Source organism: Cinclus cinclus, chromosome 2, assembly GCF_963662255.1.
Source record: "Cinclus cinclus chromosome 2, bCinCin1.1, whole genome shotgun sequence".
NCBI classification, from domain to species: domain Eukaryota; kingdom Metazoa; phylum Chordata; class Aves; order Passeriformes; family Cinclidae; genus Cinclus; species Cinclus cinclus.
The window spans coordinates 2,459,736-2,477,311 of record NC_085047.1 but is presented as its reverse complement, the minus strand read 5'-3'; positions in this window follow the sequence as shown (position 1 = coordinate 2,477,311).

Genomic DNA, 17,576 nt, shown 5'->3' with positions numbered 1-17,576 from the left:
TTCCAACTCCCCTGCCATGGACAGGGATGTCTTCCACTAGATGATGTTGATGCTTAAAGTACCACAAATTTATGGAAATGGTGCACTGCCCTGACATGGCATTGCCTCTTCTGCCTCAGAGACAAGACCAGTAGGGACCAGTGTGTCCCCACACTCTCAGCAGTTCCCATTTGCTTTTTCCCATGTGTATTCCTCACACAATTCACTCCTTAAATGTCTCTGCTGTTCCCCCAGCCACCTCCCTCCCCACATCCCGTCAGAGGACCGATCATCACTGAGGCCAAAGAGCCAGGCTGGGTTTTTTTTCTTAGATGGATTTTTGGCAAACAGGAGGACAGCTATGAACACAAATGTTATGAATTGCAAGTGCCAAGTCACAAGGCATTTTCCTGATCTTGTTGCTCCTCTCAGCTCACTCTGATACAGAGATTTGGGTGCAGCTACTTTGTGATGTTGCATTCCCTAGAGACGGATTGCTCGGTGTCACCTTTGCCGGTTGACATTGGGTCTTGTGTTTCCAGCATCCTCCTATTTCTGGAAAATTTCCTTTCATCACCCAGGTGACCAGGGAAACCAGAGTGGTTCTAATTCATCCTGTCCTAGCAGATGATAGGACTTTCAGGAAGATTCACTGGCCTTCTTGACCACACATGATGTTTTTTATGAGCAGATGTGACTGCACCGATCAGAGGCAGACAGGAGCCAGGAGAACACAAGCACTGTGCACACCCCACACACATTTATGTCCTGGATCCTGATGTCCAGCACCCTCTTCAACCTCATATTCCACTTCCTTATAAACACAACCTGCAAGCCATGCTCCACCAGGCAATCTTAGGCATTGATGACTTCATTAAGATATCTCAAAAACACTCAGGCTTTGCATCTTCACGTCTGGAAGCTCCAGATTTGTGCTTGAAAGTCGCCTGATGTCTCCCAGAAATGCAGGTTTGTTCTCTCCCCTTTCTGCTTTCCAAATCTGACTATCAAATGAGCAGAGCAGTAGGAATTTTATTTTCTGCTGGGTCTGGGTATGGCCAGTTGAGCACTTTGTAATTAGTTAGCTGATTTCACAGAACGCTGCATGTGGCATGCAGCAAGTGATTGCAAAATGAGTTATAAATGAATCCATAAAAAATGTGGAGCTTTGGCCCATGATGGATTTCCAAACAAAAGCCTGGATGCCAAATGTTATTTTGATTTTTAACACCTGTAAGAAATTGAGATTTATTTCTCCACCACACTCCTGGCCTGAAGATTTATTTTGCTCATATTACGACTAGGCTTATCTGGGGTTTAAGGTTTAACTTCTGGTTAAGCTTCCAGATGCAATTATTTTTTTAAGATTGGTAGTTGTACGTATTCCAGTGATGCTGTGCTGCTTCAGCAGATTTTTAATTCGCATGCATGCATTTATTGTGTCGTTTGTCTTGGCCTTACAGGAAACATTCTTCATGTATCTCTTGAAATCCCAGAAGCCTTCACCTTTATAGAGCTTTTACATGCATTCTAATAGGAAAGAATTCCTGACAGACTGTAAGAAGTCTGGTAATTTTATTTCTGCTCTGAACATTTGGGTTGCACAAGTGTGTTGTAAGAGGTTCTTCCTTATTTTCCTATTCCTTTTTACCCAATTGTCTCAGAGAGATTGCAGTAATTACTACATGTGACATCTGAATTTAGGACTCCCCTGGTACTCAGTAGAGCGTGAATTGATGTCACTACAATAATACAGTAGATTCTTTTGCTTGCAATGTATTAAAAGATGCTTCTTTTTATTTTAATGTATTTTTGTTCTCCTCTTGCATTCAAACTATTTCCAGCAATTAGAGGAGAACATTGTAAATTTGTTTCTGATTTATGGAGCTTGAAATTATTTTCTCCAATTGAAATAATCCTTCTGGTTGTATGGTCAGCTCATGTTAAACACTTACTCTGTAAAAGCACTGCTAATCTCATTAAATTCAGGAGAAAACACCCAAGAATTTAAGAGAAGCTAAAGCAACAATGATAATTTAAAATAAATGGAGGGTTCACTCTATTTTAAAAGGGGCAACTTAATATCTGCAGGTGGATGAGAGGCTGGATATGCCCTGGATGTTTGCTCTGGGGGGACCAGAACTCCATTCTATGATTCCACTTTAATTACTGCATTTACTTAAAGTAGGGATTTTCTTCTCATGACTAGGCATTCTTTTTGCTTTTTAACAAAATCATATCTTTGCTTTTTCTCAATTTCATTTTAAAATGCTTTTTGGATTTGTCAACAGTTGATTGCTTATCTCAGAAAACAAGCTGGAAAAAAATATCCAAAGCAAAATGGTTTTGTGTAACCCTTTAGAGTAAGGAGGGGATACCAACAGAGTGACATGTATTCTTTAATTAATTGTTACAGTTTCCTATTTATTGAGTTGTAGATTTATTTGGAAGTGCTGCAGGAATTCCAGGAGTAACTGAAGATTTTAGACTCCTCCAAAAATATGTTGAGAAGTCACCCTGACTCAATTCTGCAAGGATGTTTGTGGTTATTCAGCCTTTAGAGTGCTTCATCCACATATTTCTAAGTAGAGCTGATCTGGGTTTTTGCTGATGGAAAAGGTTCTCTCCAGACCTTGACTGGGGCCAAACCACACGTTTGTTTGCAGATTGTGTACAGGAGGCAAATTACAGTTTCCTGAAGCAAGGAGGGAACCCTGATGCTGCTTGTTTCAGGTGAGGTGTGAACTTGCCTCCTGTGTGGCTGTACAAAGAGGAGAGCTGGCTAATTTTTCCTAAGAGGTTAATTCCATGCTTAAAGGGATTATACTGGAGTGTCCAGTTCAGTAAAAAAGGGAAGACTCAGAAGCCAGCATGGCTTGAGTTGCATTGAACATGAAGTTCTGTGATTTGTTTTCCAAGGTGTTCTGTGGAAATTTCAGCAGAATTGTAGCACAATGTTCCTACCTGGATCACCTCTAGCAGGAACCAAGGAAACAAAGGAGTCAGCTTTTAGAACTTGTGGAGATGGACTTGTTGGCAGTGCTGGTGCCACCTCCCTCCCATCCAGGCACTAATGGGGGCCTCAGCATCAGTGGCTGTGATTTGTGCCTCCTGTGCTGCTTTGCTTGCTGATTTGTGCAGTCCCACATGCACACCCAGTTCCTTGGAGTGACCTTTCTTCTAATTTTTTACCCCTGCTCTTCCCTCTCTTCTTCATCCCTTGTCCTTTTTGTTTTTTGTCACCAAGACAAGAGATCGACAACCCCTGAACAGAAGATCATAAAATCGCAACAGATTTTGCAGAATAGCACTTTCCAACATAAAGTGCCTTTACTTGTTCTGGTTTTGAGTTCTGTCTTGTGGGAAAGACTGTACTTATATTTGTGTTTTTTCAGTTATTCATTTTCCTGCCTTTGGAGAGCTGCCCGCTCTTCTAATCATTCCAGCACTGCTTTTCTCCCTGTTTCTCCCTGTACATTGCACTGCTTTCTCAGAGTGCTGTGATATCTCTGCACAGTGATGAGGTGGAGCAGGACACTTCATAACAAAAGACAAAGTTGTGTTGGGTTTTCTTGGCCAGGCTTGGTTTCAGGATTGGTGAGAGAAATAAATTTGAAACCAGGATGTATCTAGATGGGTCCAGAATTCAGCAGCAGCTGAACAGGCAGAAATTTCTGCAGGGATACAAGAAAGACGTTTATATTTCACATTTCTTATGAAAATGGCAAAAAGTCCAAATCAACTAAACAAGATCTCTAAAGCAATTCCCGAATATTTATAAAAATCCTAAGACATCAAGTTGCAAGATTAAGCACCTGGTTTAGAAAGTGCCGCTCATAAGATTTTCTCGCCAACCTTAATACCTCTAAATTATGATTCTGTTCTGCAAGAATTCTGGCCCGTATCTCATTTGCATGTGAAACACTGCTAAGAAATTCCATATTTCACTTATACGTGCAAAAGAAGAACATTTGTTTTTGCAAATTAAGTGTTCATCTCACATTGACTGAAGAAAATTCTGCAGATGTAGGGACGTAGACCTTGCCTGCAGTTTATTAAACGTCTCCTGCTGAAGAGAGGTTTTATTCCCTGTCACAACTGATCAGTTTTGCCTTGGGTTGCACAGAGGAAGCTTCAGCAAACTCATTTACCACATGCAAAAGCCATATTCCACTTACATGTGCGAAAGAAGAACGTTTATTTTTGCAAATAAAGTCTTCATCTCACATTGGCTGAAGAAAACTCCGCAGTTGTAGGGTCCTAACCATGTGCAAAAGCCTTTTTGCTGAACTGGAAAATGTTGCCTACAGAATCACAGGATGGTTCAGGCTGGAAGGGGCATCTGGTGCCACTTCCCTGCTCAGGCAGGTACATCCCAGGGCACAGGAGAGTGTCCAGATGCTCCGGAACATCCCCAGGGAGGAGACCTCACACCTCTCTGGGCTCTGCTCAGGGCTGGGCACTGCCCAGGGCAGAAGTTGTGCCTCCTGTGCAGAGGAATTGCTGGGCTCAGCCCCTGCCTGTGCCTCTGGTGCCACTGCTGGGCCCTGGAGCAGAGCCTGCTCTGTCCCTCCCTGCACACAGGCACAGACTGGGACAGAAGGGACCGACAGGGACAGAAGGGACACCCAGGGCTGGGGTCCCCTGTGAGTACAATATCCCGGCTACCATCACAGGGCTTCCTTGGAGCGAGCTGTGACACTGGACCAGACCTGCATCATCAACATCCAGGGACGTCCTGAGGATTCCTGGGCTGGCTGCTGGCTGCGTTTTTCTCTGTGTAGTTTGTCCAAGCTGAAATCCTGATCTCTCATGGCTGGAGCAGATCAGTAATGTTCTGCACTGGTTCACTGGCGCCTCCTCCAATTTGGAACCGTGCCCAGCTGTATCAAGTCCCCAGGACTTTTTGTTCAAACTGGCAGGGGTTTTGACTTTTTTAACCATTAATCACTAAATTGTGCAAAGTGGAGAGTGGGAGACAGGGCATTGTATAGCCCCAGACATAATAAATAGTTTACCAAGGATATTGCGTGAAGTCACATGGAGAATTCTTTAGTTATTTATCTTTACTACGCACCAGCTGAGAGCAGACTGGAGTGCATTCGCTGACAAGATTTGTGTGCCATCAGAAAAACATTTTACAGACCTACCACAACAGTCCAGATATTATGCTAAGAATAATGATGACAGCACTAACATAGTACCTGAAGAACTCCTTCTAGCCAGAGGATGCTTTTAGGTGCACAGATGGAAAAGATAACAAATTTGCCTCATCAGGAAAAATTCGAAAGCCAATTAAAATATTTTTCCTTTGCAAAGACTGTGATTTGGCAGCTGATTTTATAAATGTTCTTTAACTCAAACAAAACTGTTTTCCATTAAAAAAAACCTTATTCTTCTGCTCTTGAGTTGCGTAAGGCAAGCCTGAGACAGACATTTTATTGCCGAAGTCTGTTTAAATTTATCTTATGACTAATTGGGCTTTGATTAAACTATAATAAAACATTAAGTGTCTGTAGGCTGAGTCCAAAAACTACTTTTCCTTTTTTGCAAAAGATGATTTTTGAACATGTATGACTCAATATTTCAGTGCTCTTTAGTCTAAGGAACTCCTGGTACTGTAAGTATTTGCAAATGGCACTTACAATTTGTGGTTACTTGTAGTGTGTAGCAATTTGTGGTTGCTTGCAGAAGAAAACCTCCACATAATTTACCCTATTGCCGTGCTATCTTTATAAAAAATTACCATGGTTTGATCAGCTTGTATAAAAGAGCAAATCTTTACTCTCGGGGTGGGAGCTGGGAGCTCCATGTCTCCAGGACTGTGAAGGATTTGAAATGTCTCCTACTCTGAGCATCTGCCATAAAATCTCCTGACTAAGCCCCTAACTCATTGTTTATTGCCATTTATAGTCTGCTTGCAGTTGCCATAAGCTGAAGGGTGTCTATTCTGGTTTCCTACTGTTTTCATAAAGAAAGAAAGGGATATAAATAATACAAATAAATATTTATTTCTTCCACCCCTCCCATGCCCTCACTGAAATAAAAATGAAGTGTCCATAATGGAGGAGCTGGCCTCAGGGTCAATACAGCATTTGGGATAATGCTTGACCTCTCTTCTATTATTTTTGCATTATTATATTAATTATTATTAACACTTTGGTTTATTTTTCTGGCTTTCTCATGGGACTGATGTTGTACCAGTAGTGAGGTTATACATGACCCATTCAAATGCAGTTTTCCAGCTCGGCCCACTGCTGGTGTCCATCTGCAGTGAGTTTTCAGATGTGCTGCTGTGCTAAAAGCTAAGCCACAGAGAAAAAAAAAAAAAAAAATCTCTGCCCCATAACCTGCAACTGTGGAAGTGTGGACTTATTCCATTACATTGAAAAAGCAATTTAAAAATTTAGATGCACCATCGGACTTTTTTCCTCCTTTATTCTCTGGAGGTTTTTGGTGTTTTTGTTTTTTGTTTTTGTTTTTGTTTTTTTACCAGGAGGGTAAACAAAGTAAATACAAAATACATACTGAACGGCCCTCTACATTACTTACTCATACTCTGATCAATAGCACAGAAAATACAGCATGATATAGTTTCATGCCTATGCAACAGCAGCTTTTATGGCATTTTGTTGAGTCCACAAGACTCATTTGTCCATCTCCCAGCTCTGCAGGCTTCTGATCTCCATGAAATTCAAGCTGCATTCCCCTGGACTTCTTGTCACGATAACTTCCCACCAGCCAAACCGTGTCTTATATTGCATTTATGCAAGCACACATTCTTCAGATTCTGTTTCTGGTTAATCTTTTTCATTCCTTGTCTTGCAGAGGCTGTCTGGAGAGACAGGATTATGGCCTTGGATTTGGAACGTATTGATACGTGATGCAGAACAGAAATCCATTAACTCACAATGCAGAATAGCAGAACACATGGAAACATGATGCAGACCAGAACTCATTGTTCCTTAATGGATGTGGCTTTGCAGTACTCACAAGGGACATAAATAAGAATAAATACCTACTTCAGGAAGAAAAAGTATTATGACTCTTAATATCAGCAGGAGTATATGATTTTTACAGATCTGCTTGCCAGAGCACAAGTGCAGAGCTTGTTACATGTTAGAGTTGCAATCACTTGTAATTTATAGGCTAAGGTGGGGTGATCCAAAGAATGGGATCACAATAACTAAGTTTGCTCATCTCATTATACACTTTTTTAACACCAAATAACCTTTTTTTTGTTGAGTTTCCTAGAGGACCTGTTAAAAGTATGATGATGATCATGCAGAACTACCAAAATTTGTGTTTCAAAGGTGGTTTTCCTAGAAGTATTTCCTTCCAGGCAGCAGGTTGGTCTGTGTGATATTGAGATTTTTTCTTGATCTACAGGATGTTGCTCCTCAATAGCAAGAGATTATTCTGGTCTGTGTACAGGAAGTTTTACTAGCTGTTTTATTGAAGGCAAGGGACATTGCACAGCATTTTAAGTGTATGTTTCCTGAATCCTCTGGCTCTTGCAAATCCCAGGATCACAGAATGAGACGGTGAGAAAAAACTTTTAAAAGGCATCTAGTCCAGCCTCCCTGCTGAAGAAGTCTGCCTTCACTGACTGCTGACTTCCACTAATGATGCCCTTAAACCTTGGGCCAGCATTTGCAGGAATATTTAACATATGTGAAAGTGGATTCTGCAGCTTTTTGTCATTTTCCCTCAGTGTCACAGGAAAAATGGGTGTGGAATGTGCTGAGTGTCACCTTGCTGACTTTCCCCTACAGTTTGCAGCCCCACAAAAAATGTGACATCCTCTTTCTTGGTCAGCATCTGAAATCTCTTGTTATGACCAACATTTCTGTAGGCTTGGTTTACTTGTTGGAGTCATCCCTTGGAGGAGAGGAGTTTGAAGCATGACATGTACTGAGGTGTCACAGTGCAAAATTCACCTAATCTCCCTTTTCCCTGGTTTGCAGACTGAGTTAATAATGGAGGCAGGGAAGAGTCTGGTCAGGGCAGGTCTGTGGACTGCAGGTGTCTGTGAAAGCAAATTTATTTATGGGGGGCATATCAAAGTGCTAAGGAAGGGGGAACAATGCTGAATCAAGAAAGTGGAGGGAGAAGGAGCAGACCTGAAAGCATGGTGTGATTTTGGCCTTGCTAAAGTAGGGAAGTTGACAATAGAGAGGAAAAGCTTTGTAGGTGTGGAGAGCTGGGTGGCTCTAAATGGCTGAATTCGTAACAGAGAGGTCTTTGAGAGGCAGCAAACACAGAAGGAAAACAGTGAGCAGACAAGAGTATAAAAAATGAAGGAAAAAGGTGAGAGAACTAGGAAAAGGGAGCAACACGAACACTAAAGAGAGAAATGAAGAGGCTCGGTGGGTGAAATTGGAAGTGATAAGAGAGCACTGAGAGTCACCAGCTGAAAAGAACTGATGAGATAGAAAAATCGGTATATCCAAGCTGCACACTGAGGGAGTCATTTAAGTATTCTACTGGTTATCATAGTGTACTATTATCATATTGTTCAAACAAATGTTGGAAGCTTGGATTTTTTTCTTGGTATTTCTGAGGATTTTCTTTTGCCACTCGACCTCTGTCACTCTCCAATGACAAATGAAACATCTTGCCACATAAATGCACACATTTATCATCAAACTCTCTTTTAAGGTCCCCTGTGTTTCCCGCACTGCAATAAGAGCTAGAATTTGAAGCTGGAGCCCACAGTACTGCTGGTATAAAACATAACAGGGTGTGACCAGAGATTTTTGGCTCTCACTAAATCCATTGGAAGATTTACTGTTGACGTCAATGGGAGGAGAAATGGGCCCACGGTAGGAGCTACAGTAGTAAAAACAATGCATTTGACTTATTTAGCTGTATCTCTGCTTGCCAGCAGCCCTTTGGGCACTGCATGTAAATGAAGACCAAACAATAAAAGAGATTAAAATGTCTCTGATTCCAGCAGATTTAGAACAGACAAAGAGCAAAAAATCAAAGTATGCACTGGTGCAAACTGTGTCATCACACTGTTTGTGGCAGGCCTTCCCACACTCCCATGAAACCACCACCTGCTTAGGGTTTTGCTAGCATACAAATCTGCACAAAAAGGTGAATATTGATAAAAGAGAATATTTTTAGGCTTGCAAATCATCCAGAGTCAGTCAAATTCTTGGCCCCAGCCATGTGCTGCTGAGCAGCATCAGATGCTCACACATACACAAATTGACATTTACAAAGCACGCTGTGCCTAGTGCCAAGTTCAGAAATAAATTGCCTCTTTTCATAGGTTCACCAGAGCCTCCTAAGTACACTAGAGCCTCCTAAGATTCATTTATTGTTTGCTACTGGAGAGATTGGAATGCTCCCTAGCAGAGATTGAAAATGCATTCAGGGTAGCATAAGGGACACTGTATAAAATGAAGTGCAGTAACTGCAAAACTGCAGTTTCATGGGGTAATGTTTTGGGTGTGCTGCACATGGAGGATTAGGTTTGACTGCAACTAACAGCAGTGTGGGATGAATAATTAACTGCACGTGAATGCTGCTGGAAACCAACTAAAATAAATATCAGCAGCACTTACCTGGGGAGTGTGGAGGAGGCTGGGACTGAACCCTGAAGCTTTGCTTGTAAAGAATTCATCCCTGAAAGGATTGCCCTCAGCTGCACAGAGATGCTGACTGGCAGTGGATCTCTCCAAGAACACAAAGTGTTTTGGTGCTGGAGGAAGCTGAAGATCCTCATTTTACCCCTTGTCCAAGCCCAAGTGATCTTAAGTTCTGCGAGTCCATTATAGCACAAGAAAGAGGAGAACCTCGCCTGTTTGGATGAGCCATTGAGCACAAGTCCAGTGTGCTGTCTCTTGGCTGTCTGATACAGCTCATGGTAGCTCAAAAGAAACATAAGGTCCACTTGGGCACACCACTATGGGACACAGCAGCTCTGAGCTTACATCTCAGAGCCACCAAAGCCTTGTCTAAATCCCTTCCTGAGGAGAGCCAGCAAAGCCCACACCTACCAGCCTTTGTCCTCCTCCTCAGAGTCTTTCCTCCTGGAAAAGGTGCAGGCTCTGATTTAGCTGATGAGACCAGTTCTCAGTAGTATTGTCTTTCTGCAGATAATTATAGAATGGGTTTGGACAGCTAAGAATGATGATCTGTACCACATGGTGCTGTAATGTTTAATAAAGGAGATGAAGAAGACAAAGCTTTACCACAGACTCCCCTAATGAGCCAAGAGGGTGCCTGGGGTGAGAGGTTCTGTTCCCTGACACAGCAACTGAAAACACTGCAAGGAGAAGGACAGAGGACTTATTTGTAGTCACCCTTCTGAAAAAGAGCTACAAATACATGGCTGGTTCTTCAGACTTGGCGCAGGCTTTGAGCTGTGTTGGTGCCACCAGCAGCTGTCCTTTGGTTGTGATGGTCTCTCCTGGCTGAGGGAAGGTTCCTAGGGAGGAATATGAACCTCTGTTGGGCTAGCTCATACACATGGCAGAAGTCAGACAAGATTTAGGACACACAAGCCTCTTTGGGTGAGAAGGGTTTCTGCTTTATGCCTGTTTTTTCCAGTTTTGTCAGTGTAATGTAAGGTGTTGTCTCACCCTGAAAACCTTGCTGTGCTTGCATTTGTAGTCCCCAGCAGCTTCACTAATGCTTCCAGAAGTATTTATCCTGTTTACAACTGTCCTATGCAACTTTAAGCCCTGGTATGAAGTGCTGTGAGCATGACCTTGTCTTGGCTTTAGCAGTGCCAGTGCTGCCAGCTGTGGCTGGGGTGGCTGCTCTGGGTTGTAATAAAGTTCAGAGATCTCCAAACTCACTACCTAAATGCTCACTAAATGCTCACTACCTCACAACAGTGATAGGTGAAGCTCTCAGTCTTTAGAAAATGCTTGTGTTTAAGGGCTTGTTATAAAGACAAATGGGAAATAAGATGGCTATGGGAAAAGAATTCATGGCTATAGGAAAAGAAGTGCTTTGGGAACAGAGGGCAGAGCTGGAAGAGCTCATGCAGACATGGTACCCCCACATCCACACAGCCCTCCAGCTCTGCTTTAAATACTATGCTTTTAAATATTTATTCCCTTTTGGGGCCAGAATTTTTAATTATCTTGTGGGAAAAAGAAGGGAATATGTTGAGGGACATGTTTCCCCCCCTTCACCCTCCCAGTGCAAGGACGGGATGTTTTATAGGCAGTTTGTTCAAAATGCAAAGGAACTGAGAAATGGCTTAGGAGCAGGGTTGGAAAGGATGGGAACAACCTGGGGATCAGAGATGTGAACACCAAGTCCTGCCTATGGGTGCCTTAGTAACTGTAAGCAAATAGCTCCCTGTCCACTTCTATCAGCAACCTTTATGTGTTTAGGGACTCATATTAAACTAAAATTTGTGAATGTCAGGTGTTGATGAAGGGCAGATCCCAGCTGGGACAGCAAGGACATTTCATCCAGGCTGTGTTGGAGGTGCAGGAGTGGGGCTGCGTGGGAGACTCTTGGCTGAGTTTACTGCTCCAGGCCAGCTCAAGCTGCTGCTTCCCTGTAACTTCAGCCGGAGTAATTTGATGTGCTTGGGCATGTGGCTCCAGTCTGCCCTCAGAAACACCTCTCTTAGCATGATGACCTTAATTCCTCCCTTTCTATTCTCTCCTGTTAAAAGTAAGGAGGAAAGAAACCCAGCTTTTATTGGCAGAGTGTTCTGCTTGTGCCACTTGTCCTTGGGGAACTGCACCCACGCTAAGCTCCCAGTGCCAGGGTGTGGGAAGCCTGAGCAGGAACATTTGCCTGAGCATCAGGATTGCAAAGTCTTGCAAGAATTGTTGGGACTTTTGCCCCTTATTTTGGGTCAGCCCAAGTGTCCTGGGTTAGGAGACAGTTGCCACTCCTTCATCCTCCAGGGAGAGAGGAGAGATGATAACTTTGGATACTTCCCAGTTTTAAGTGTGCTCTTGCTTTGAACTGTTCTTTGGAAGCGTGCACAGCATTTATGGCATTAGCAACTGAGACCTGCTCATAAGAGGAGCCCCAGTTTTTCTCCATTTCTGTAAGAATTCATACTGCAGGTGCAGGAGACATTCAGTGCCCTCAGGCACAGGGTGTGACTCTTGGGGTGTCTGTACGGGGCCAGGAGTTGTACTCAGTGATCCTTGTGCGTCCCTTCCAACTCAGGGTATTCTGTGATTCTACAATTCCAAATTTCCTGCCTGCAGCCAATGATACAGTGAGGAGTTCTGCTGAAGGAAAACTGTAACTTTACAATGTCCTAACAAAGTACAAGTTAATTCCCCTCAGATGTCCGGGACAAACCACAAGATGTCAGTCTGGCTACATGAAAAGTCAAGCACAGTCCTGCCCAGGTTCATGCAGTATTTTAAACACTAATATCGCTGGTAACACAATCTCTTCATATACCACTACAATTTGTCCTGCCATATAGCCATAAATCTTCCTTTTCTTTGCAGAGACTCTTTCACATAGGGCAAAATATTTAAGATAAAAAACTATGTCAGGGAATGTAATTTACCTCTTGTTAAAAATAGATTTTAATACTGAAGTGTCCTTGATCTTTCTGTTCTGGCTCTGGTTTTGCTGTGCTAACACTTGCAAGGACACACACTGGCAGGTGGGATTAGTTGTACTCTTACAAACCATTTCCTTGAAGCACTTTAGGTATTAAACAAGTCCTGGGTTACTTTCTCTCCATGTTTCCTTATTTGACTGATCCCTGTGCTACAGTTTAAATTTCTACATGCATTCCCTCAGACCTTTGCTCTGGCAATTAAATGGAGCAAGTCCAGGGGAGGCCATAAAGATGACCTGAGGGCTGGAGCATCTCTCCAATGAAGATCAGCTGAGACAGAGTTGGGATTGTTCAGCCCGTAGAAGAGAAGGATCCAGGGAGCTACTGGAGCACCTTGCAGTGCCTAAAGGGGCTCCAGGAGAACTGAAGAGGGGCTTTGGATAAGGGCCTGGAGGGACAGGGCAAGGGGGAAAGGCTCTATACCTAAAGAGAGTATATTTAAGTTGAATATTAGGAAGAAATTGTTTCTTGTGAGGATGGTGGGGCCTGAGACAGGGTGCCCAGAGAAGCTGTGGCTGCCTCTCTATCCCTGGAAGTGTCTAAGGCCAGGTTGGACAGGGCTTGGAGAAACCTTGGATAGTGGAAGGTGTGCCATGGATGCATGGATGACAGAGAGCTGTAACTAAATGATAACTAAGTGGTCTCGAAGGTCCTGTGTGTGTCATTAATGTGTGTGTGTCATTGGTATCTAGGGAACTGCAATTGTTCATTTCAGGGTGCCCAACTTCATCAGCTATGGGGCTAGATCCCAATTCTGAAATCTTTCTTGGTGATTTGCTCCATGTGACATTTTTCCTGGCCATGTGCCTGTGTAAGATTTGCCTCTGGCCCAACCCCTGCCTTCTAAGGGACTCCTGAGTCTGCTCCTGAGCACTGTGACTTGACCATGCACCGGGAGAAGCCTTTGACCCTTAAGGTGAAGCCATTCCCCCTCTGCATCACGGAGCTGTAGGAGGATGGCTGAAGGCAGGATCTGGCTGCTAATGAGACAGAAAATTTTCAAAACATGACAATCACCCTGAATAAATTTCTTGGAATGGTGGATTTTTTTCAGGCTCGTTCCTTATTTCAGGTCAAATCCTACCTAACCTTTTTCATTTCTGTGGCTACAGATGTTAGGGGATATTCAATTAACATTCAATTAAAGTCAGTTTTAATGCTATAGCTGTAGTTAAATAAATTTAAAACAATTTCCATGTGTAGTTAAGACATCCTGCACAACTTCTAAAAGGGTGTTATTTCTCAATGTATTAAAAATCTCCTGGGTTAATAAATATGTTTCACTTTGTATCTGACATTCAATTTCAATTGGCAAAGACAGTGGAGTGGTGAGATAAAGCAGAAAGTTAAAAAAAAAAGCTGGAGAAGGAACAAACACAAACCTGAAAAAGAGGAATGTTTTGATTATTTTAGCATGATAATACTAGTGGGAAAGAAAAGTCTGCCTGCCACTGAACTCTCCTAAAGTTTACAGGGAGGATGCTGCTGCCAATGTCGATGACAGCCTGCTGGTGGAGAACTTCAAATACTGTCAGGCAGCGGCAGATGGCAGTGCAGGACTGTGAAAGGAGAGATGGCCGCTCTCAGCAGCTGGGTCTGCTCCTGTTTTGTAGCCAAACTTGCTCACTCTTTGTTACTCAGACGAAACCCTACCGTAATCAAGGCTTGATGCTGGTGTTGCTCACTCTGCTGAGGAGATTGCAGGTTATTTTCCCTCATGGAACAGCTGTCTTTCCAAGTGTAACAAATGATAGCAGATGAAAAGAGTGGTATACTTTAGTAAAGGATGTAAAAAGGAATTTTCGTATTTTTCATTTGGGGTACCACTGATCTCTACATTCATATTTCTGACTATTTTCACTTATTTTCTGAGAGGGTAATAATCTGTTGTTTAACAGAGCATGTTGGGAGACTGCAAAGAAGATCATGCAGGTATCTGCCCAGGCTTTGGCACACCTTTAGGTTTCCTCCTAAAAACCTTCTGAGATGTGGTATAGGAGTTCAGAAGCTAAATAACTTCATATAAGAATGACTGAAAACAAACCCAGGCCTTGATCTTGCAGCCATGTGTTTTAGCAGTCTGACTTCAGACCCTGCATAGGATCAGTCACATGCAGAAAGTATTTATGGAACTGATGCCCGTGATGGAATATAAAATGCAGAAGGCCCTGCTTCCAAATAATAAAATAAGATGCATAAGATAACTAATTAGAGAAAATTTGGTGTTTAAGAGACCTGGATTTGTATTCCAGCTCTTTCACAGACTTCCTCCTGTGGCCTTTGAGCAGGACAGTGAGGTGTAACAGAAAGCAAGGCTCTTGGAGAGAGTCCCTGCAGCCTGGAACACTGATTATTTGGAATACTGATTATTTGGAATACTGATCATTTGTTTCTAATAGGACTGGCAATGGCAGATAAATTCCCTTTATGCCCGAGGATCTGTGTGTGTGACCTCTGATGTTTTGCAAGCAGGGAGAGGCCTCATAGCTGCCACGTTTGACCCAAAAAGCTGCAGGGAGAACCCCACACACCCTGTGGAAGGTTTTGTGCTCTGTGTGTGTCCCCTCAGCCAGTGCAGTGACATCACTGGTGCCGGGTGCTCTCCCTTTCCCAAAGTGCTTCCCGTGGGTGTTGGGAAGGCCAGGAAGGCTCCAGACCCAGCCAAGCCTCTGGCGATGCCTCCACCTACGGGAAACCACAATTTGTGACTGGAACTGGTACTTGGAGAAGCCTCACTTTTGTTGGACTGGGAGACTTTTGTGAAGTCAGAGCCAGGATCGTGTGGTTTGGAATAGGCTCTTTGGAGATTAGCAGAAGATCAGGAGATTTCTCAACTGCCTCTGACAGCCACGAATAGGAGGGACAGCAGCCTGGGGTTTAGGAGAGTCAGGATTATGTCCCTTGCTCTTCCACTTTCTTCTCTGTAACCCCAGGGCATGGGATTGGAGCCCAGGTGAAGATCTAATAACCAGATCCTGGGAGAAGAACAGAGGAAGAAGATATAAATTATCATCAGGCCAGTTTCAGTGCAGATGTTGCAGTGGTGGCTTCACCCTCAGACCTCAAAGGTGTTTCTTGGTCAACCTCTGCACAGTCGAATTTCCCTAGGGAGTCAAGTTCCCCATATCCATAGGATGGAAATAAGTTGAACTGTGTGCCTGTTTGGTTATTTTAATCTAAATCAGAAGCCAAATTAGAGCTATACTCAGCACTGGGATAGCACTGGAGGCTGTACTGTGGGTGGGTCATGGATGTACTTTTAAAATCATCCTGACCCCTATGTGAGATTACGGGGAGACCTGAGATGGCTGGGTCGACACGGTAAAAGTTGAAATACTGACACAGGCTACCACATCTGAACAAATGGCTGGGTGTGAGATGATCCAAACTTCAAGGTTGTGAGGGTAAAGTCCTCTATTTATCCACAGAGCAGGTCCTGCAGTTTAACAAGATCCTACCATCTCCTCATCCATGTGCCATCGCTTTGTCCTTCGGGGACCACTGATGAGCAATACCTGACCAGGGCCTGGCATGTGGCCATTGATTCATGGCACACGGGTTTCTGAACAGCTACTGGATCCCTGTAAGTGTCTAAGGCCAGCTTGGATGGGGCTTGGAGCAACCTGGGATAGTGGAAGGTGTCCCTGCCCATGGCAGGGAATTGGAACTGGATGGTCTTTAAGGTCTCTTCCAACCTAAATCATTCTGTGATTGAATGAAATGGGTGGTTTGCTTTGGTTTGGTTTGTTTTTTGCTTAAGAAACGGCTCATGAAATTGTGGTTGGCAAGATACTGGTGGTCTTTATGTAGGAAGGAGTTTACAGTCAAAATATACAGATGGCATTTGGAAAATAATCTTTGTCCAAACTATGTAGTATGTGAAAGTAATAGGTGAACAACAAGCAGATTGCCAAGTGATAGAGCATACCGAGAAAAATATATGTCTGGATTGACTGCAGAGTCCTTTGATTTTCTTGAACCCTACAAACTCACTATAATTATCAACTGAAACTGGAAATAATTTATTAATTGGTAAAAAGTGTTCTTCTCTCCCCTCTGCCTGTAAACATTTGAACGGACCGGTTTTCCAGTTCCACCCATGTCTTGGAAAATTTGGAGTATTCAAAACTCCATGAAAATACCTCATGTAATCTCCGTAAGGGCACATTTTGTGTTTGAAAATGCCCTATCCACTTTCACAAAAAGACTTTTCCTTTCTTGTGTAAGAAACTTGTTTAATTTTTAGTCTGAATTATCACTGTGAACTTGTTTTGAGACTTCGATGCCCATGAACAACTGACCTTCCACCTCATTATGATACTACAGCAGCTCTAAAGTCAGGACTTCTTTCAGCTGATTTGTTGAAGAAGCTGGGCTGATTTAACAAATATTAGGAAAGAACTATAAAATACCTGACCTCTTGACCTGAGGCTGGTGGATATGAGCTGCATGTGGAGTCTGGCAGCCGAGAGGAGGAAACAGGCAGTTTGCTGGGAACTTGTGTAAAAATGGTTCTGCTCAGTCGTGACCTTCCAAACTGCAATTCAAAACAAGAGAACTGTTGCATTAAGGACAGCTCAGATCTTGATATCTCCACTACCAACACTGTTTTTAGCCTCTATACTGAATTAAAAATAATGAAATGGCTTTCCAGTGGTGATAACTTCATTGAACTTATATCCTAAATCACTTTTAAATGAGAACAAGAGAAGATGATTTTCTTTTGGAGTACTCTGAAATATTTATGATTATTAAAATATGATCTGTAGCAATTTACAAAATAATAATAATGCTCAATCCGAGCTCTGTCATGAAGATTTGAAAAGGTCCCAAATATCAGAGTATTTTATGGCTCTAAGAAGCTTTTATAGTCACATGACTGTCTGATGCAAATCAAGACACCTCCATTGGCATGCTGGTATTTTTCCACTGAGAATTAATTGTAATATAGCAAAATTCACTGTTGAACTATTTTCTGTGAATTTCAGAAGTGGAACAATTTACTCACTCTCACAATCACATAGCA